The sequence below is a fragment of the Rhodnius prolixus genome, unplaced genomic scaffold, assembly GCF_049639745.1.
Source record: "Rhodnius prolixus isolate KJV_2025 unplaced genomic scaffold, Rpr scaffold_12, whole genome shotgun sequence".
Lineage (NCBI taxonomy): Eukaryota > Metazoa > Arthropoda > Insecta > Hemiptera > Reduviidae > Rhodnius > Rhodnius prolixus.
Window position 1 is genome coordinate 610,462 of NW_027411635.1, and position 22,084 is coordinate 632,545.

General features: G+C 34.1%; 1 long non-coding RNA gene across 1 annotated transcript in view; it reads right to left on the bottom strand.

Moving 5' to 3' along the window:
- Nucleotides 1–22,084, bottom strand: part of LOC141462087 (uncharacterized) — a 139,386-nt gene that overhangs the window by 112,155 nt on the left and 5,147 nt on the right. The window contains exon 2 of the long non-coding RNA XR_012463102.1: nt 4,933–5,233. This is a non-coding gene — a long non-coding RNA (uncharacterized lncRNA). The remainder of the gene's footprint in view (nt 1–4,932; nt 5,234–22,084) is intronic.

Sequence of the window (22,084 nt, forward strand, 5' to 3'; positions counted from 1 at the left end):
ACCTAGGAGACAAAAAATGAGGTAGAACAACTGAACTCCCGTCAGCATATCGACACACATGTGTTGACGCTGTGTGTATGAAACCGTTTCGTCAAGTTTTATTATAAATTTTTGCACGCCTTCTTTTCACGGTGAGGTCTGTCATAAATATTTTTCGTTTTCATTAGGTGGCTAGTTTTATTAGTAGATATCCTAGCTCTATGTTCCAGCCAAGTATTTCTATTTTAAACAAATTTTGTAGTTAATATGGCTTCCTTTTAGGAAAAGCGCTATCCGGGGCAATATTGCGCATTAATCGCGAAAATTGTCAGAACTTCAGTTTTTTAATTCTTAAAGACTTTTCTCGGTATTCATGACTTTTTTGAGTTTTCCTTTATTTATACGCTGATTTAAAGAATGTGCACACGAACTGCAAGTTATTTGATAAGTTTTGATATTTTTCAATAATTACCTTAGTTTCAACTTGTTTTTAAACACGTGTAATGTTTAACATTCATATTGTATATTATTAAGTATTTATGTTTGTATTAACAGTAAAAATTTTAAAATCGGTTAGTTAAATTGCTTCCCAACTGTAATTATAGCTGATAAAATAAACAAACTTTTTGAAGTATCAGGTGCGCGGTATTACCCTGTATGTGGGGGATACCGCGCAAACGCACTACTTTAGTTATTCATTTTTTATTGCTGTTCAGGATTATTAATAATGTTGATATACCACCCAGCGTTAAAATACTTGATACTTTTCTGATTGGCGCTTGCAATAAGGTAATCAAGCCAATAGAACAAGAAATACAGCGATTTCCCCTTAAGTGCGTGATATTCCTCCACCTTCCCCTGTAAGGAAGGAGAGGTTAGGAAGGTAGAAGAACTTTCGCATAAGATGAATATATTGTGCGAAGCGGTGAATAAGATTCATGTTGGATTAGAGGGGGTACCACGAGAACTGGAGAAAGGGAGAATGCAGGAAAGTGGGAAGATGGAGGAAATGGAAAGTAAAATACAATTGATGTGTGAGAAAGTTGGTCAGAGTGTGGGTCGGATTGGAGGAGGAAAGGTCTGAGAGGGGAAGAGGATTGAAGAAATTGTGGAGGACATAAAAAAGGCGGGAGTTAGGGGAAGGGATCGAGTGGAGGAAATGGAGACGGAAGGAGAGGGAACGGATTCATACGCGGGGAGAGTTAAGAGCGGGAAGGGTGATTTATAATTGCGGCTTTTGGAGTTGGGGGTGTCTAAGGAAGTTGTTTATCAGATCGTCGCGAGTTTTCTTTCGGAAAGGTCGGTGGCGCTCAGAGTTAGGAGCTGTGAGGTGAGAGAAAACGTGGAGAGGGGATGCCCACAGGGGTCGGTCTTAAGGCCGTATCTGTGGTGCGTTGTCTTTAATGAACTGTTAAGCGAACTTAGGAATGCAGGTATGATGGGCTTGGCGTTTATGGATGATCTTTGTGTCCTTATCGAAGGAGATTCGAGAGCTGAATTGGAGAGGAGGGGTTCTTTGTGCTCGAACTTCGTAAATGAATGGTGTGCGGAGAGGAAGTTGAGTGTAAGTGAGGAGAAGACTGCGGGTATGTTGCTGAAAGGGAGGTTGCATGATCATTTATGGTGGCCTTAGTTAAAATTACGGCTTTTGCAGTTGGGGGTGTCTGAGGAAGTTTACCAGTTCGTGGCTAGTTATCTTTCGGGGAGGCCTGCGGTGCTCGGAGTTTCGGTGAAGGAAAACGTAGAAAGGGGATGTCCACAGGGGTCGGTCTTAGGACCTTAACTGTGGTGCGTTGTTTTTAATGAGTTATTAATCGAGCTTAGGAATCAAGATATGCCGGGCCTGGCTTTCATGGACGATCTTTGCGTGCTTATTGAAGGGGATTCGAGAGCTGAATTGGAGACGAGGGGTTCTTTGTGCTTGAACTTCTTATATGAATGGTGTGCGGAGAGGAAGTTGAGTGTAAGTGAGGAGAAGACTGCGGGGTATGTTGCTGAAAGGGAGGTTGCATGTGGATAGACCGCCTCGTTTGGAGATGTGTGGAGGAAGGGTAAAAGTGGTTAGAGAATACAAGTATTTGGGAATATGGTTAACCCCAGGACTGAGAGTGAGTGTTCATGTGGAGCGAATGTGTGAGGGAGTGGAGTGTAAATGGGAGAAATTGAGAAGGTTGTCAGGAAGGGACTGGGGTTACGGGTTTAGAGAGATGAGACTGATGTATAAGAGTGTAGTGGAGTCGGTATGGTGTTTTGGTGCGAGTTTTGTGTGGTCCAGGTTTCTCAAGGTGGATAAGAAACGGTTAGTGCGGTGCCAGAGACGTGTGCTCTTGTCTTTCCTTAAGGAGTATAGGACAGTTCCGACTTGTGTGTTGCCTTTGATCGCGGAGGTGCTGCCGGTAACTTATAGGATAGAAGAAGCATGTAAGGGTTATTTAGTCCGACGGGGGTTGGGTGTGTTTATTGGAGGTAGGGAGGTGGATTGCGACGAAGTCGAAGTGGAGGGTATAGGGAAGATCAGGTCGATAATACGCAAGGATATTTTGGATAGATGGCAAGAGGAGTGGAAGAACGGGACGAAAGGAAGATCTGTGCTAGACTTTATTCCGGAGGTGGAAAAGAGATTCCAAGAGAAATGGTGGACCGTGGACCATTATGTGATGCAGGTTATGTCAGAACACGGGGCCTCCCGTGTCGATTTGGAATCTGGGACCGAAGTAGCTGTGTGTGCGCTAGAGAGGACATGATTAGACATAAGGTCATTGACTGTGTATGTGGGGATAGGGAAAGGTTCCTTTTAAGGAAAGAGATGGAAAGACGTGGTATTATGTGGCCAATGGAGTTAAGTGAATGGTGTACTAAAGATGCGTGGCCGTTCTTTGTGAGGTTAGCAAGGGCTAACGCTGTATGGAGTGTATAGTGTAGTGGTAATTGGGTGTTATAGGTTATTCAGTTTTATAATTCTGTAATTAAAGTTGATCTTTATTTTACATTTTTATTTTGTCTTCATAGCTATGATCATTTTGTATAAAGTTTTGTACTGACTGAACTCCATTTTTAAAAACTAATGTTTAAACAATTAAATTATTATTATTATTAGGATGAAAAAATAACTGCCAGTTTCAGTCATGATATATTTTTATTATGCCGAGCTTTCGACCTAGGGATAATAAAATAGCTCGGCATAATAAAAAAATATCATGACTGAAACTAGCAGTTATTTTTTCATCCTATTGAAACTATAAATCAATCACCAAAAATAATGAACGGCAATTTAATTTACATCTTAGGAAAAAAAAAGAGGTAAACTTTATTGCGCGTTTGTGGACTACAAGCAAGCTTTTGATACGATTATTTTAATTTTTATAGACGATTTAAACAGATTTCTCAAAAAGAGAATAATTGCCGAGAAGTGTCCATAAATAACAAGTTTGGGATCCGTTGTTTACTTTCCCACGACGATCTGATTCTGATACATCAATAGAGCTGCAAAAAAAAATTAAACGTTCTTCACAAGTATACTCTCACTAATGGTTTGGAAGTAAACGTACGGAAAACAAAAATTATAATTTTCAGTAAAGGTGGGAAACGTAGCCAAAAAATAAAATTCTTCTTTGATAAGCAAAGGTTAGATATAACATAGTTAATGATATTTGTTATTTAGGTATTTTATTTTCAAACTCTGGCGTATTCTCAACTATTTGAGAGCTTAGTTAGATCAGTCCTCGTCTATGGCGCTAGAGTGTGGTCACTTCGCTATTTAGAACAAATGGAAATAGTTCTACCTAAGTTACTTCAAGTACATGTTTCACTGGTTCATTGGTACACCGATCACGAATAAGATAAAATTGTAACTTTGATCTTAAATATCTCGACAAATATTAGGGATATCGAAACGGAATCAACGTCATTTTTTCACAATTTTTTATGTAGTTTTTATAATCATTGTCAAAACCAGTGGTCCTCATGAAACCCCGATCAGGAAAAAAAAGAAATCATTTTAGTTTGTAACAATTATTATTTAATAAAACGGAAGTAAAAAATACAGTAGCAATAAAAAACAGTAGTAATAAAATACAATAGGCAGGTGCCTAGCTAAAATTGCTACAAAAAATTTTCGAAATATTCAAATAAGTGGGAAAGAATTGTGGCAAATTTTTAGTTTCTTGACAGCAATTGTTCGTCAACTGATCATTAATGACATAATGGAGTTTTTTTCATTAAAAGTTAATTAATAATAATTCAAACTAATCAATTTCTGGAGAAGGAACAAAAAGAAAATAATCATTTTATTTTAGACTTTAAAGCAAAAATTTCATTGTGATAAGAAAAGTTTTGAGGCTCTGGGTTAAGCAGATTTATAGGAGATTTAATGCTCTTTCGTTTGGAATAAGCAGATTTGTTACAGGATTAAGGATAGAAAAGTTACGGCCGTTTTTATGGTGGAAAACGCGAAAATCGGCGGAAAAGTTAAAAATGCAAATATCTTGGACACTATTGAGAATCGGGCCAAAGTGAAGAGAATATTTTTTGTTGCATTTGAGCTGCTGAATCACCTCCCGAAGTTTCGACCTCTCCTCCGTATACACCCTGAATATAACTCATGCACATTATAAAAAAAAAAAAGTAAAATTAAATAATAAAATTAAATTTAAGATCAAACATCTACAAAGCATGCATACTAACACTAGAATATTGCTTTTCTTCAAAGGAAGTAATCCACCCCAGGCACTGTCGCCAACGATGCAATGTATGTATGTATGTACATTTGTAGTTAAAAAAGCTGTAAGCGCGTAAGGCTTAGACCTTGTTGGGGGGGGGGAAGGTGAAGCAAACGAAATTCCAAATCGATATGTGCCCGGGGGGAGGGCACCGCAATCGATTAATAGTAAATACGGCAAAGAAAATATAAGTATAGATGAAATATAGCAATGAAAAGATCAAGAAAGCACTTACCTTTGAGGTACCGGAAGTGAATGTACCCAGCACCAGCCAGGTGGCGAAGCCTTTCAGGGAATGCTGTAGAAGGGATGCTGCTGTAGCCTTGGGCGGAAGTACAGAAAATGCACTTTAAGCGAACAGCGGGCCAGGTATACACTGAGGAACTGGTAGATGCGTTGACTCTTAGATGCGTTATAGGCGTAGGCACACGATAAGGTATCCTTAGCAGAGCAATAAGTTGACTGACCAACAGCAAACGGATTTGACCGCATGGTGAAGAATGAGCAGTGGAGGGGAAGATACGATACCGCCAGAACTGAGAAATAAACACAATGAAGTCAAAGAAACTAATATAGTTGGCGGCGACAAGAAAAGAAAAAGTTATAGTGCTTTATAGTGTATTGTTATGAATTTGCTATGAAACATTAAAATACTTTTAATTATGACAATTTCTGAATAACGTTTTTTTAAATGATAATTTTATTATCCTTTAGTATTATTAATTAATAATATATATATTTTTTTAAGTGAATGTACCATTATTTGAATTATAAACTTTCTCCCAGGAAAATAGGTTTTTTTGCGGGATTCTCAAGGAAGCACTACTTAAGCATTCCCTCCGAAATGGCACATCAGAACAAATAAAAATCCGCTTATATTAAATGACAAAGGGCTCCTAAAAACATAGCTATAAACTTAAAATTAGAAATATTTGCTTGAAGAGCGACTTTACAGTAAAAAAATTTCTGTGTTTTCAACATTTTGTTGAAGATGGACGCCATCATAATATAAAATTTGGAATGTTCTAATATAATGGAATATTTTTTTTTCTTTTTTCATGTCATCGGTATCACCCTTACAGCCAGCATACCATTTATTTGTATATAAAATTATATGCGAAATTATGTAACTTAAAAGCTAAGGAAGCTATTTTCCATTTTCTGTGTGCCCAATTCTCGCGGTGTATAGGGTGAGGTAATTTGGAAAACTTCAACTCAATAAAGAAGAGCTAAAAGAGTATTAACACTAGTCAAAATGACTGGTCTTGCAATTTCAATTTAAAATTCCTACTGCATGTAACATTTTTTTTCTGTAATGATACCATGACTTTTGTAGCTATAACTAAAGAATCAGTTTTACGAACTTTTTATTATTTTATATACAGGGTGTTCAGCATAAGACTACGGTAACTTCGGGAGGCGTTTCTGGGCATCATTTGCAACAAAAAATTCCATATAAACTATGGCTCGATTCGGCTCCGTTTTATAGATATTTTTAATTTTATGTTTTTTCAAGGTGTTACTACTTTTTAGCAAACAGTTGTCTATATTTCTAAAACTATTAAAGCTACAGCTATTTTAATAAGCTCATTAGAAAGAAGGTTAAATTTCTTTTTAAATAAGCTAATTTGTATTCCAAAATAATAATACAAAGTATTTCAAATTGTGGCCCAAACATAAGAAATAGCAAGTTTCTAATTTTTTCCAAAAACTTTGACTTCATTTTTCTCAAAAACATTTTATATGAAAAAACCGTGCACTATTCAGGAAAAACATCTACATACGATCACCTTTCGAACGGTGTACAATAATTGGGGTTATGTTAAAAATTGATGCAGAAATCTGCGATTAATAGCAAAAAAGTAGGCCTCAAAAAACAGCGTCGGCACGAAAGGAATTCACCTACCATAAGAACATAACTGATCAGAATCATCAAATCAGTACGATTTTTTGCAAACGTGTAATTTAATAATTAATTAATTTAAGAACTATATCCAAAAATATAAAATTTACATTATAAATAATAAAATAACATAAAAAGAAGAAAATGGTGCATGATGTTAAATGAGTGTTAGGTACCAATTTCGAAAGAAAGGATTTTCGTTTAACGAGTTTAGATCTGTGTGTTATTCTTTAGTTAATTAAAGAAATAGGCCAAATAATGTGAATAAATCACAGATTTTCTTGAACTACTCAATAAACTTTTGGAATTAACAGGTTGTGAAGAGCTAAAGAATAACCCGAGAACTTACTTATCGCTCTAATCTCCAAGTTAAAAACTGACATGTTTTATCCTAATACGGCTTATAAAAACAAATAAATACAACAAAAAGAAAAGATAGTTAAAAGTCTACATTTTCATTAGATAATTAGTTCGTCATTTTGCTATCATTATGCCAACTTATTTGAATATTGGATATCGCGATTATTATTTTTAATGTAAGTTTTATATTTTTGAATATAGTTCTTAAATAAATCAATTATTAAATTACACGTTTGCAAAAAATCGTACTGGATTTGATGATTCTGATCAGTTATATTCTTATGGTAGGTGAATTCCTTTCATGCCGACGTTGTTTTGAGGCCTACTTTTTTGCAATTAATCACAGATTTCTGCATCAATTTTTAACATAATCCCAATTATTGTATACCGTTCGAAAGGTGATCGTATGTAGATGTTTTTCCTGAATAGTGCACGGTTTTTTCATATAAAATGTTTTTGAGAAAAATGAAGTCAAAGTTTTTGGAAAAAATTAGAACCTTGCTATTTTTTATGTTTGGGCCACAATTTGAAATACTTTGTATTATTATTTTGGAATACAAATTAGCTTATTTAAAAAGAAATTTAACCTTCTTTCTAATGAGCTTATTAAAATAGCTGTAGTTTTAATAGTTTTAGAAATATAGACAACTGTTTGCTAAAAAGTAGTAACACCTTGAAAAAACATAAAATTAAAAATATCTATAAAACGGAGCCGAATCGAGCCATAGTTTATATGGAATTTTTTGTTGCAAATGATGCCCAGAATCGCCTCCCGAAGTTACCGTAGTCTTATGCTGAACACCCTGTATATTCGTAACAAATATATTTTTTGTTATTGACACTTGTACCAGTACCAGTCAAAATGACTGGTGCAAGTTTCTATTTGATGAAATGACATTGGGGCAGCTACAACAATAGGTAAGTTCTGCAACATTTTTCGGGACAAAATATGTGATTCCGGGATAACCATGATTCTCATAAATAGTCATAAAACGTCATAAATAAATAAATAAATACATACATACATAAAATAAATACATAAATAAATAAAACGTCAGCTTAGTCGCGGTCAGCTATATTTACAAGTATTGTTACGATTCTAATCGAGTGACGTAGTAAAATCATGATGGCACTGTAATAAGTTCGGTCAGCAAAAGTTAGTGAGTTCCTGCAACTTCATCGCTAAATTACTAATACATTTTCATTCTTTCATTGAATTTTGAGGTGTCGGCTGTAAGATTTTGTTGTGACACTGGTAAAAAACATTTATATAGATTTTGTAGTATTCAAAAATAGATTCTTCAGTAAGAAGACTAAATACAGAGAGAGATACTATCCTATTATTAGTTTCAACTTATTTTTATAGTTATCGTCAGGCCCTGAAAATGGCAAAACGAATGTAACCTTCTGCGTATTTGGAAAATCTAACCAGCATACCTATGGAATGGTCGGATGTTGAAAATGATGAACTATATGTAGGCGAAAGTGAATTATTAAAGAACCAAAGTGATCGACACGGCAGTAGCAATGACAGTATTGTTATCGAGAGTAGTGATAACGGAATTTCTGATAAGGACAATGGAGATGAGCCAAGCGATAGTGATTACGAAAACATTCCAAATGAACGAAGACGAAGATTGCCAGTTCAGAGTATTTTCAAGGATGTACCCGGGCCTACAGCATACGCAAAAAGAAATATTTTGAAGGGGGAGCTAATTAGCGCATTTTTATTACTAATTGACCATCACATCTTAGCACATATAAGAACTTGTACAGAGTTGGAAGCCTCTCGAGTTTTGGGGAAAAAATGGACACTTACACAAGCAAAATTGAAGGCGTTTATTGCAATATTGTATGCACGTGGGGCATACGAAGGAAAAAATTTGAGACTTGAATACTTATGGAATAACAAGTTGGGACCAAATTTTTTTCCTTCAACTATGAGTAGACGTGATTTCACCGAGATTCTACGTTTCATTCGCTTCGACAAAGAAAATGAGAGGAGTCAACGTTTGCAAAGGGACAAATTCGCTTTAGTTTCAACAGTTTGGGATAAATTTATTGAAAATAGTCGAAATTGCTTCAAACCAGGAGCTTATATTACGGTGGATGAGCAGCTTTTTCCAACGAAGGCCAGATGCAGGTTCACACAATATATGCCAAACAAACCTCAGAAATTTGGCATAAAATTTTGGCTGGCCTCTGATGTTGAAACCAAATATGTGGTAAGTGGCTTTCCTTATTTAGGAAAAGATGAGGCTCGAGATTCATCAACCCCACTAAGTTGTAATGAAACTTGTAGAACCATATACTATGAAGGGTAGGACCATAACAACGGACAATTCTTTTACTAGTGTTCCCCTAGCGTTAAAATTACTGTCTAAAAAATCTTCTTTAGTTGGAACAATACGTGCAAACAAGAGGGAGCTACCAAAAAATTGCAAACAGAAGAAAGATGACATGGCTCGTTTCTCTACGTTGCTGTACGAATCAAATGGATGTACACTTACAGTTTACAAGAGTAAACCAAATAAGAAAGTACTTGTACTAAGTACAAAACACAAACACGTAAAAATAGATAAAACTAAGAAGAGACTACCCGAAACTGTGTCCTTTTATAACAACACTAAATTTGGAGTCGATGTCACTGATCAAATGGCACGAAAGTATAGTGTCAAGTCCAGGTTCCAGAAGGTGGCCACTTCAAGTTATTTTCAATATCTTAGATTTAGCTGGGATAAATTCCTGGATATTGTATAAAAACACGACGGGTGAAACTATATCAAGGAAGGACTTTCTGTTTCGCTTAGCTGAAGAACTTGCTTCTGAATACAAGACTGCAAGGGAATAACCACAAGAAGCTAATATACCAAGTTCAAGTGGGACCCTTCCTGTACGAAAATGGTGTCAAATAGGATATTGCAATAATAATAAGACCACAACTATTTGCAATATATGCAACAAAAATTTATGTGGAAAGTGTACACAGAGAAAAGTCTACGTGTGTAAAAATTGTGACCGATCTACAAAAAACAACTAAATGGATTAATTGATAATTTCTATAAATCTATTTATCTATTACAATGAATTATTAAACTTATTTTATTTTTTTAAAGTAAATAAAGATTGGAAACCTCACTGAGTACTTTTCTTAAAGACCAGTCATTTTGAAATAAAGACTGGTTTTGGTAGAAATGGGTATATTTAAATTGCTGGTAAATATAGTGTTAAAGCGGGAAGGATTGGAACAGACTTTGATGGTATGCCAGGGCGGCATCCACTAACAGAAGTTTTCTTGTTGCCTGGTATAATGGTTGAATATAATAATTCAAACATTCTGTAGTTTGAGAATGTGTGTAGAAATATACTCAAATGTAAATAATACAAATAAGTTATTTTTATGAATATTATTTTATTATTATTATTTTCAGCTCTTTAGGTTTCATTTTATGTTTAAGTCAAGTTAATTTGAGTTACAGTATATAAAACATATACTACTTTTTTAGAAAAAGAGAAAAAAATTTGTCAAAGTTAGGTGTTTTTCAGCGTTACGCTTTTTCGAGCATTTTTTTGACGATCAACCCTTATACAACTGTCCTACCGGACAGTTTTAATATACAGGGTGTCCCAAGCTATATGGATATAAAAAATCAAGGAATCCATTTGAAAAAATGAAGTTGGTTCCTGTAGCTCGCTTCTAGAAGCCCCGTAAAAAAATTTACAAATTAAATTTGGATTTCTAACAAAAAACTAAGGGAACACGTATTTCTTAGTTTTTTTCTAGCTATCTTAGTTTCCGAGAAAAAGTCATTATCCATATACCTTGGGACACCCAGTACACATATAAGTTATAGTTGGTTATATTTTAGTGTTCACTTCTCTTTTACTGATTAAGCAGATGCATGGAATTCTTGCAATGCCATCATAAGTGCACAAGTGCACTAGAAACTCCCTCCTTGTCATGTTTGTATACACCACAGATATTATTCAAAGATCATAATTATAATTTAATTCATATTCCACCTTCATAGTGTAAGGACATTAGAGTTCCCTAATTGTTGTAAGTTAAGTGAACATTAACTATCAATCAATTTTCTATTTCTCTGTAGTTGTGTTTATTTTAAAAATAAAGTATTTTTAACACTAGATTTACGGACCCCGTCAATTTGACGGAATTCAAACTTTGCAATGAAATATCTCGAAAACCGCTTGATCGATTTCAACCGTATGCATAATAAATTAATCATTTCTTCCAAAGAATTTAAACAAACTGTTTTCTTTTTCTAAGCCTTCTACTTTTTGAGATTCATATGTGGTATACCTATCTCTACGGGATCCGTCAAATTGACGGGTACGCTTATCTCGTAAATAATCCTTATATTTTTGCTTTGTTCGTCACATTATTCATCCAGTAGTAAATATAAGAGTGAAAGCAATGTCTTTATGTTCTCCGTTTCCAATTCGTTATCTCAATAGCGCCTCGTATTACCTGAGTGATTATTTTGGTCTGCTACGGAACTGTTATTTCTTCTTGCCGAAAAGAACTCCAAAACAAGAAATGAACTTCAGTATGAATGCTGCATTTACAGTGTACGAACGTTTCAGAAAGATAGTGTCAAAAAGTTTCGGCTCTTGTAGAGAGTCTCCGCTTATTGTAGGTAACATATTTACAGTAGGGTAATGGAATTAGAGCACAGTATTTTTTTATGGTTATCGATCCCCTTTTTCTAGCAACCATGCGTAAATCCAGGAGATGTAATAAGATTTTGGATAAAATCCTCGAGATCAATGCGGATTGTTCCGAGGATACCTCCGAAGAAAATGAATGTGAATTAGGCGAAAGCGAACCCGAAAGTGAAAATACACAATCTGTTGAAAGTGGTTGGACAGACTTATCTTCAGATAGTGAAGAGGAGAATTTATTTACACTCCGTCGGAGCAAGAAAATGCGTATTTATGCTCGAAAAACAACTTTGGTTGGGACCATCCGGTCAAACAAACGAGAACTGCCAAAACCCGTAAAGGAAAAAAGATAAGATGACTTTGTTTTCCTCAGATTTATATAAATCAGAAAATTTACTGTATATAAATGTATGCCGAACATAAAAGTTCTCCTTCTAAGCACTAGACATACAGGTGTACAAATAGAAGACAACCACAAACGTCTTCCAGAATCTATTTCATATTATCTCTTTAACAAAAACTTACAGTTTAAAATGTTAAGTATAAGGGTTGATTAAACGCCAAAAGGTACACGAATCAGCAAATACCCAACTTCATTAATTCATTAATATTTACGTAATTTTACTGCATTAATATTCATTAATATTTTTTAGAATTTATTAGATGTCACAGACCCTTATGCTGGCCATTTTCATCTACAAAATATTTGTTCAAGTAGCACTGTAGATTGACAGTAATATCTATTAATCTATAATAATCAAACTATTAATTACATGTTAGAAAGAAAACGTTATAAAAATAAAAAAAAAAAAAGAGGCTAAAAAATTCAAAACCTTTTTTTAAAAAATGCTTACACCAACATACATCAATGATTTTATTTATTTATTTTTATTTTTAAATAAAAATCGTCGGTTTAAGTTCATTCTTCGATTAAAGTAATTGTTACTTTATGTAGTAGTCAAACGTTTATAATAATAAGTAAGTGGCTTTATCGCAAATAATATAGTTTTCTTCAATTACATTCTCAATCTAGGTGTTCTTCCCACAATGTTGTATACATGTAATATAAAATAAATAAGATATGCATATTTTTAGGACAGCTGATTATTCCAGTATTTTACTATAAGTAAAATTAGGGAGACTAAATTAAATTACAATTTATTGAGAAATCAATAATTGTTGAATAATCTACTTGTTATTAACTGTGAGTTATTTGTGCTCACGAATATTTCGGTAAGACGAATTCATGACTGAAATATTCTGTTAAATCCGTGATTCAAATTTAAACAGTAGCTGACTCTAACTTTGTCTTTTTCTACTTTAACATGCATGTATATGTGACTACTCAGCATAAAGGGCATATTAAAGATAAATCCAAAGAATAATTTGAAATGGAGTTAAAATAAAGTACCTATTTAAAAACGAAGATATAATATACATTTTATCATAATTATAACAAAATAATATTATGGATGATCTGGCCAGCATAAGGGTCTGTGACATCTAATAATTTCTAAAAAAAATGTGAAGAAAAAGTTAATGCAGCAAAATTACTTAAATTATATCAACTAAGCATGAATGAAATGTTGGGTACTAGCTGATTTGTGTACCTTTTGGCGTTTAATCAACCCTTATACTTAACATTTTAAACTGTAAGTTTTTGTTAAAGAGATTTTTGTACCTTTTGGATAGATTTTCATTTTTGTCTACTTTACAAAGTTACTTATCTGCTTCACAGATTTTTTTAAAATTTAGAATAAGCAATTCTATCATTATAACCTGATAAGGTGTTAAGTCGGAACCATAACTACCATTGGAGAGATCTTTTTAAAGAATGATTATAGTTGCCATCCTCAATAACAATTTTTTTGAGAAAGCGTTTTGAATAAAATAGGAAGGTATTTGTACGTAATAAGCAAAATTAAACGGCGATTTCAGTACTTCCTCTTAAGAGGAGTAAGAAAAATAAACTGCGATTAGAGTACTTCTCCCTAAAAGGCAAAGATTTTGAATCGAACGACAATTCATTAATGTAAATAGGTTCACCCATTGATAATTGTAACGATTGCAGTACTTCCTCTTAGTAGGTGCAAGAGCTTGATGGCCCTTCACAGCCAAGTAGAGGAGCTTTAACAACTTATTCGAGCTGAATTTTATCAAAATCGGACTAAGCGTTATAGAAATATTGGTAATAGAAAGGGCCTTACTTGGGTGGGGCAAACTCCCCTCTTTATGAGGCACAGCGTTCAGACTTTTAAAGTGCAAATCTGTACAAAATTTCGATTCGAATGACACTACATTCATGACAATCGGTTCTCGTGTCGATAATTTGAAACGATTGCTATACTTTCCCTTAACAAGTGTAAGAGCTGATCGCCGCTTTAATGGTACGTAGAGGAGCCCTAACTCTATTATCCTACCAAATTATTTCAAAATCGGGCTTAGATTTACAGAGTAATTAGTAATAATAATTTTGGAGGGGGCCTTACATAAAGGGGGCTAACTCCTCTCCTATTCGATGTACAGCCTCGAGACCCCCAAAAGGCACATCTACATAAAATTCCGAATCGAATGACACCTCATTCATGAAAATCGGTTCGTGCGTTTAGGCGCTACGCAGTTTACAAAAAAGGTAACAAGAAGAAGAAGAAGAAGAAAAAGAACAACAATTTTTGAAAATGTAGTTTTTGTGCATTTTTCGCATCGTTTTTCTCGAAAATTAATTAATCTATGTTATTACGAAAAAATTACAGCTATAAAGGAGGGTTTGCCCTTTATTTTAAAGAAAATTTGGGAATTTTATCTTTTATAGAAAAAGAGAAAAAAATTGTCAAAGTTGGGTGTTTTTCAACATTACGCTTTTTCGTGCAGTTTTTGACGATCAACCCTTATACAACTGTCCTACCGGACAGTTTTAATAATAAAAAAAATGGAGTTGGGAGTGGACGTCGTTGACCAGATGGCACGCAAATATAGCGTAAAAGCAGGCAATTTCCGACGGCCTCTTCAAAATCTTTATTAGATTAAAACTGTCCGGTAGGACACTTGTATAAGGGTTGATCGTCAAAAACTGCACGAAAAAGCGTAACGTTGAAAAACACCCAACTTTGACAATTGTTTTCTCTTTTTCTATAAAAGATAAAATTCCCAAATTTTCTTTAAAATATAGGGCAAACCCTCCTTTATAACTGTAATTTTTTTGCAACCCCCCAGACCTAATAGATTTTGAGAAAAAAGTTGCCGAAAATGAGCAAAAACGGCATTTTCAGAAATTGTTGTTGTTCTTCTTCTTGTTGTTGTTGTTGTTGTTGTTGTTGTTGTTGTTGTTGTTGTTGTTGTTGTTACCTTTTTTGTAAACTACGTAGCGCCTAAACGCGAGAACCGATTTTCATGAATGAGGTGACATTCGATTCGGAATTTTATGTAGATGTGCCTTTTGGGGGTCTCGACGCTGTACACCGAATGGGAGAGGAGTTAGCCCCCTTTATGTAAGGCCCCCTTCAAAATTATTATTACTAATTACTCTGTAAATCTTAGCCCGATTTTGATAAAATTTGGTAGGATGATAGAGTTAGGGCTCCCCTACGTAACATTAAAGCGGCGATCTGCTCTTACACTAGTTAAGGGGAAGTATAGCAATCGTTTCAAATTATCGACAAGTGAACTGATTTTCATGAATGAAGTGTCATTCGAATCGAAATTTTGTATAGATTTGCACTTTAAAAGTCTCGTCGCTATGCCTCATATGGAGGGGAGTTTGCCCCACCCAAGTAAGGCCGTTTCTAAAACTATTATTACCAATATTTCTATAACGCTTTGTCCGATTTTGATAAAATTTAGCACGAAGAAGTGATTAAAGCTCCTCTATATGGCTGTGAAGTGCCATCATGCTCTTACACCTACTAAGAGGAAGTACTGCAATCGTTAAAATTATCAATGGGTGAACCTATTTACATTAATGAATTGTCGTTCGATTAAAAATCTTTGCCTCTTTGCCTTTTATGGAGAAGTACTGTAATCGCCCGTTTATTTTTCTTACTTCTCTTAAAAGGAAGGTCTGAAATCGCAGTTTAAATTTGCTTTTTACGTACAAATACCTTCCTATTTTATATAAAAAGGCTTTCTCAAAAAAATTGTTATTGAGGATGGTTTGGGGACCGCAACTATAATCATTCTTTAAAAAGATCTCTCCAGTGGTAGTTACGGTTCCTACTTAACACCTTATCAGGTTATAATGATAGAATTGCTTATTCCAAATTTAAAAAAAATAGTAAAGCAGATATGTAACTTAGCAAAATAGACAAAAATGAAAATCTATCCAAAAGGTACAAAAATCTCCTTAACAAAAACTTACAGTTTAAAAAGTTAAGTATAAGGGTTGATTAAACGCCAAAAGGTACACAAATCAGCAAGTACCCAACATTTCATTCAAGCTTAGTTGATATAATTTAAGTAATTTTGCTGCATTAACTTTTCCTTCACATTTTTTAGAATTTATTAGATGTCACATACCCTTATGCTGGCCATTTTCATCTACAAAATATTTGTTCAAGTAGCACACCATTTAACTTAGATTGACTGTAATATCTATTTATCTATAATAATCAAACTATTAATCACTGGTGAAAAAGAAAACGTTATAAAAAATAAAAAAATATGAGGCTAAAAAATTCATAAACTTTTTTAAAAATTGCTTACACCAACATACATCAATGATTTTATTTATTTTTATTTTTAAATAAAAATCGTCGGTTTAAGTTCATTCTGCGATTAAAGTAATTGTTATTTTATGTAGTAGTCAATCTGGCTTTATCGTAAATAATATAGTTTTCTTCAATTACATTCTCAATCTAGGTGTTCTTCCCACAATGTTGTGTATATGTAATATAAAATAAATAAGATATGCATATTTTTAGGACAGCTATTTATTCCAGTATTTTACTATAAGTAAAATTAGGGAGACTAAATTAAATTACAATTGAGAAATGAATAAATAATGTTGAATAATCTACTTGTTATTAACTGTGTGTTATTTGTCCTCACGAATATTTCGGTAAGACGAATTCAAGACTGAAATATTGCTTTAAATCCTCCGTGATTCAAATTTAAACAGTAGCCGACTCTAAATTTGTCTTTTTCTAATTTAACATGCATGTATATGTGACAACTTCAGAATCAGAAGAATAATTTGGAATAGAGTTAAAATAAAGTACCTATTTATACGAAGATATAATATACATTTTATCACAATTATAACTATTATGAATGAACTGGCCAGCATAAGGGTATGTGACATCTAATAAATTCTAAAAAATGTGAAGGAAAAGTTAATGCAGCAAAATTACTTAAATTATATCAACTAAGCTTGAATGAAATGTTGGGTACTTGCTGATTTGTGTACCTTTTGGCGTTTAATCAACCCTTATACTTAACATTTTAAACTGTAAGTTTTTGTTAAAGAGATTTTTGTACCTTTTGGACAGATTTTCTTTTTTGTATGTTTTGCAAAGTTACATATCTGCTTTACAGATTTTATTAAAATTGGGAATAATAAATTTAATTTTATCATTATAACCTGAAAAGGTGTTAAGTCGGAGTTACTACCACTGGACAAATCTTTTTAAAGAATGATTATAGTTGCGGTCCCCAAGCCATCCTCAATGACAATTTTTTTTGAGAAAGCGTTTTGAATAAAATAGGAAGGTAATTTGTACGTAAATAGCAAAATTAAACTGCGATTTCAGTACTTCCCTTTAAGAGGAGTAAGAAAAATAAACTGCGATTACAGTATTTCTCCCTAAAAGGCAAAGAGGCAAAGATTTTGAATCGAACTACAATTCATTGATGAAAATCGGTTCACTCATTGAAAATTTTAACGATTGCAATACTTCCTCTTAGTAGGTGTAAAAGCATGATGGCACTTCACAGCCACGTAGAGGAGCTTTAACCACTTCTTCTTACTAAATTTTATCAAAATCGGACTAACCGTTATAAAAATATTGGTAATAATAGTTTTAGAAAGGGCCTTACTTGGGTGGGGCAAACTCCCCTCCTTATGAGGCACAGCGTCGAGACTTTTAAAGTGCAAATCTGTACAAAATTTCGATTCGAATGACACTTTATTCATGAAAATCGGTTCACGTTTCGATAATTTGAAACGATTGCTATACTTCCCCTTAACAAGTGTAAGAACAGATCGTCGCTTTAATGTTATGTAGGGGAGCCCTAACCCTGTCATCCTACCAAATTTTATCAAAATCGGGCTAAGATTTACAGAGTAATTAATGATAATAATTTTGGATGGGGCCTTACATAAAGGGGGCTAACTCCTCTCCCATTCGATGTGCAGCATCGAGACCCCCAAAAGGCACATCTACATAACATTCCGACTCGAATGACACCTCATTCATGAAAATCGGTTCACGCGTTTAGGCGCTACGTTGTTTACAAAAAAGGTAACAACAACAACAAGAAGAAGAAGAAGAAGAAGAAGAAGAAGAAGAACAAGAACAAGAACAATTTTTGAAAATGCCGTTTTTGCTCATTTTCAGCATCTTTTTTCTCAATATCTATCAAATCTAGGCTGTTGCAAAAAAATTACAGTTATAAAGGAGGGTTTGGAGTAAGATTTAAAGAAAATTTGGGAATTTTATCTTTTATAGAAAAAGAGAAAAAAATTGTCAAAGTTAGGTGTTTTTCAACGTTACGCTTTTTCGTGCAGTTTTTGATGATCAACCCTTATACAACTGTCCTACCGGACAGTTTTAATTTGGCAGCAATAAACTGGTTGATACTATATAAAGAGTGCACCGGAGCCACAATATCCAGGAAACAATACATGTTTAGTTTAGCCGAGGAATTAGATGCGGAAAACAAGGAGAACATTTGCCAACGATCAGCCGCTTCTTCATCATCTATAATATTACAAGAGCGAAAAAGTTGCCAACTGGGACACTGCAACAAAAATAAAAGCAGCATTTGTGGCATATCTTGCAAAAAAGTGGTATGCGGAGAATGCACGGGCAAAGCGGAATATACCTGTAAAAAATGTACTGAATAAGTAAGATTATTGTTATTATTTCCATGATATTTTTTAAACAATTTGGAGTTGACTTGAATAAATCTGTTTTTTAAAGAAAGGCGTTTTTTAATTCACCCGTCAATTTGACGGGGGCCGTAGAGATAGGTATATAAGAAACGTCCGTAAACCTAGTGTTAAAAACACAGTGGTTCAATTAAAAAATATAACCGGCGCAGTCGGTAGGACTAACAAAATAGGACTTCAACAACCAATCATCAGTCAAGCTCGGGAAAATTGCTGAATACGGTTCTCCATTCGTTTTAACGATTAACGATCAGAAGAACCTCCACCTCTCAAGAAGAATTTCAACCAATAAGTCTACAATCAAGATTATGCAGTCTGTCATCTTCGTTCTGGCACTGTAAGTCTGTTTTCAATACAATTGCAAAATATAAATTTGATTATATTAATTTAAATTATCTTTACTAATTAAATAATTAACAAGGCAAATTTAAAATTTATTATTTACTAACACTAAACCTACCACGACCGGTCAATTGACTGTTTTTTAAATTTGATTTAAATTTTCTAATTACAGCGTCATCATACCGCCATTAAACTTCACGACTTTTCCTAAAATATGTATTCAATTGTTTTTTTTAATATTCACTTCTTTTCCTAATATTTGATTTTTGAGAAAACTTTGTAGTCCGTCTTAACTACCGCGACCGGTCATTTGACCGGCTGAATATTTTCATTTTATTTACTTATTATTTAATTATTTAATATTTTATTTATTTATTTATTTTTGTAACAGAATTCTCTCGAAAATTCAATTTGATAATGCATTTATCGGATTATTGTTTGCATGTGGTGCATATGAGGCAAAAAATGAACGATATTGCCCTTTTCACTGGAACAAAAATAGGGACGAGCATTCTTCTCAAACACTGTGAGCAGAAATGTATAGACGGAAGTTTTGAGGTTTATTCGAGTGGATCAAAGAAATAATCGTTTACAAACCGATAAATTTGCTTTGATTTCTAAATTTTGGAACAAATTCGTTGAGAACAGTCAAAACTGTTCTAACCAAGAGCATATATCTCTTCCAAGGACATTTGTTCCCAACAAAGTCAAGATACAGATTTACTTAGTACTTGCCAAACAAACAAGACAAATTTGGTATCAAATCTTGGCTAGCGTTCGATGCAATAAAAGGCTTTCCATTTTTGGGAAAACGTGAAAGCAGAGAACCTATAGTTCCGCTTGGGGAGTTTGTCGCTCTGAAATTAGCAGAAATGCATACAGCTCGTGGAGGAAATATAACCGTGGAAAATCTCGGAGATGGCCTCAACAAATAGTTTTCAATATCCTAGACTTCGGCCCGGGATAAATCCATGGATTTTGTATAAAAAACTACCGGAAGTGAAATTTCAAGGCAAAATTTGTGATACCATTGCAAAAGCATGACAAATATTAGTACACAAACAAATGGTCGGAAAATAGCCAAATAAGATACTGCAAAGGCAATAAGACTAAAAAGTGCTGTCTAAACTATAAAACATACGTATGCGGGAAATGTGCAATTGAAAAGCCTATAATTATAAAAAATGATGGAATAAAGAGTAAAATCTACGAGATTTATTTTTAATCAAAAGAAACTATGCTTTTTCATTGTTAAATAATTATTATCTTCATTCTAAAATAAGAAATTTAAGTGATTTTAAAGTCCGGTCATTTGACCGGTCACGGTAGGAATAGTTATGCATAAATATCGGTAGGTTTAGTGCTAACTATAACTAACAAATCTTTTAATCTTTTACTATAATATAATTTTACTTTGGTCAATTTTAAGACACTATTCTGTACTTATTTGTGTAATTTAAATTTATTCTGTAAATGATAAATATTTTCAAGTTCACAAATCCCAAGAAAAAAATCGAAAATGACATCTATCTCAGCAATAAAAGCTAAAATTAGTTGTAACCCTCCAGTTTCCCAAGAATATAAAAAGTTAGCTTTTATAAATATAAAAGGAAAATTAGTAGACAAAGCAGCCGAGGTAATTCAAGAATTAAATTTCGCTAATTGGGACCCTTTAAAACAATTTTTGATATAGAAATTCGGGAATAAACAAATGTCTAGTAGTATTTTACTTGACATAATAATAATAATAATAAAGCAGGGAAGGGATTAGCTATGAGGTTAGCATACTGGACTCCCACGCGGAGGTCCCGGGTTCGAATCCAGCAGCTGACCCTTAGATTTTCTCTTCCTAGGAGCTTCTTACAGCTCACTGTCCGGTGATGGACAGTGTTGTCTGTAACGAGAGAACACTGTCCGGAGGCCGGCAGTGCACTGAAAAAAGCTCTGAGCGCAAATAACCTCAGCTGTTGATGCGCTAAAAAAAAAAAATAAAATAAAATAAAGCCTTTATTTATACAGAGGATATACAAAAAAAACCTAAATGTATATAATACGAGGTGTGTTCAAAAAGTAACGGGAATTTTTAAATTTCGCGGGTTTGGAGAGTCTGATTGTAAAATTTTTTTTTTTATTATGTTGGTACACATGCCCCTGAAGTACGATAAAATTTTCAGTAATATTCATTGTTTACTTCTTAAGTGGCAGCCGTTAAGGTTAGACGTGTTTTTCGAGCTTGGCGATTTTTGTTTGTTAAAAAAAATGGATCAAAGAATTTGTATTAAATTTTGCGTAAAAAATGAAATAAAGTGTGTGAAATGTTAATAAAGGCATATGGTGAGTCTGCTATGAGTAAAACAAGGATTTACGAGTGGTATAAGCGTTTCCAAGATGGCCGCGAAAACGTTGAAGATGACGAACGACCTGGACGTCCAAGCACATCAACAACCGATGAAAACGTGAAAAAAGTGAAAGAAATGGTTATGAACGATCGCCGAATCACAATCAGAGAAGTCGCTGATGATGTTGCCATATCAATTGGCTCATGCCATGAAATTTTTTCGGATGTTTTGGGTATGAAACGTGTGGCAGCAAAATTTGTTCCAAAATTGTTGAATTTCGAACAAAAACAGCGGAGAATGGAAGTTGCTCAAGAGTCACTCAATGAAGTCGACAACGATGCGGATCTACTGAAACGTGTTATAACAGGTGACGAAACATGGGTTTACGGATATGATGTCGAAACTCTCAGTAAATATGCTCAATCGTCCCAGTGGAGGCATTCTGGATCGCCAAGACCGAAAAAGGCTCGACAAGTGCGGTCGAATGTGAAGGTTATGCTCACTGTGTTCTTCGATTTTAATGGCATAGTGCATCATGAATTCTTGCCACAAGGTCAAACAATCAATAAGGAGTACTACCTACAAGTTCAACGCCGTTTGCGTGAAGCATTCCGAAAAAACGCCCGGATTTGTGGCAAAACAATTCATGGATTTT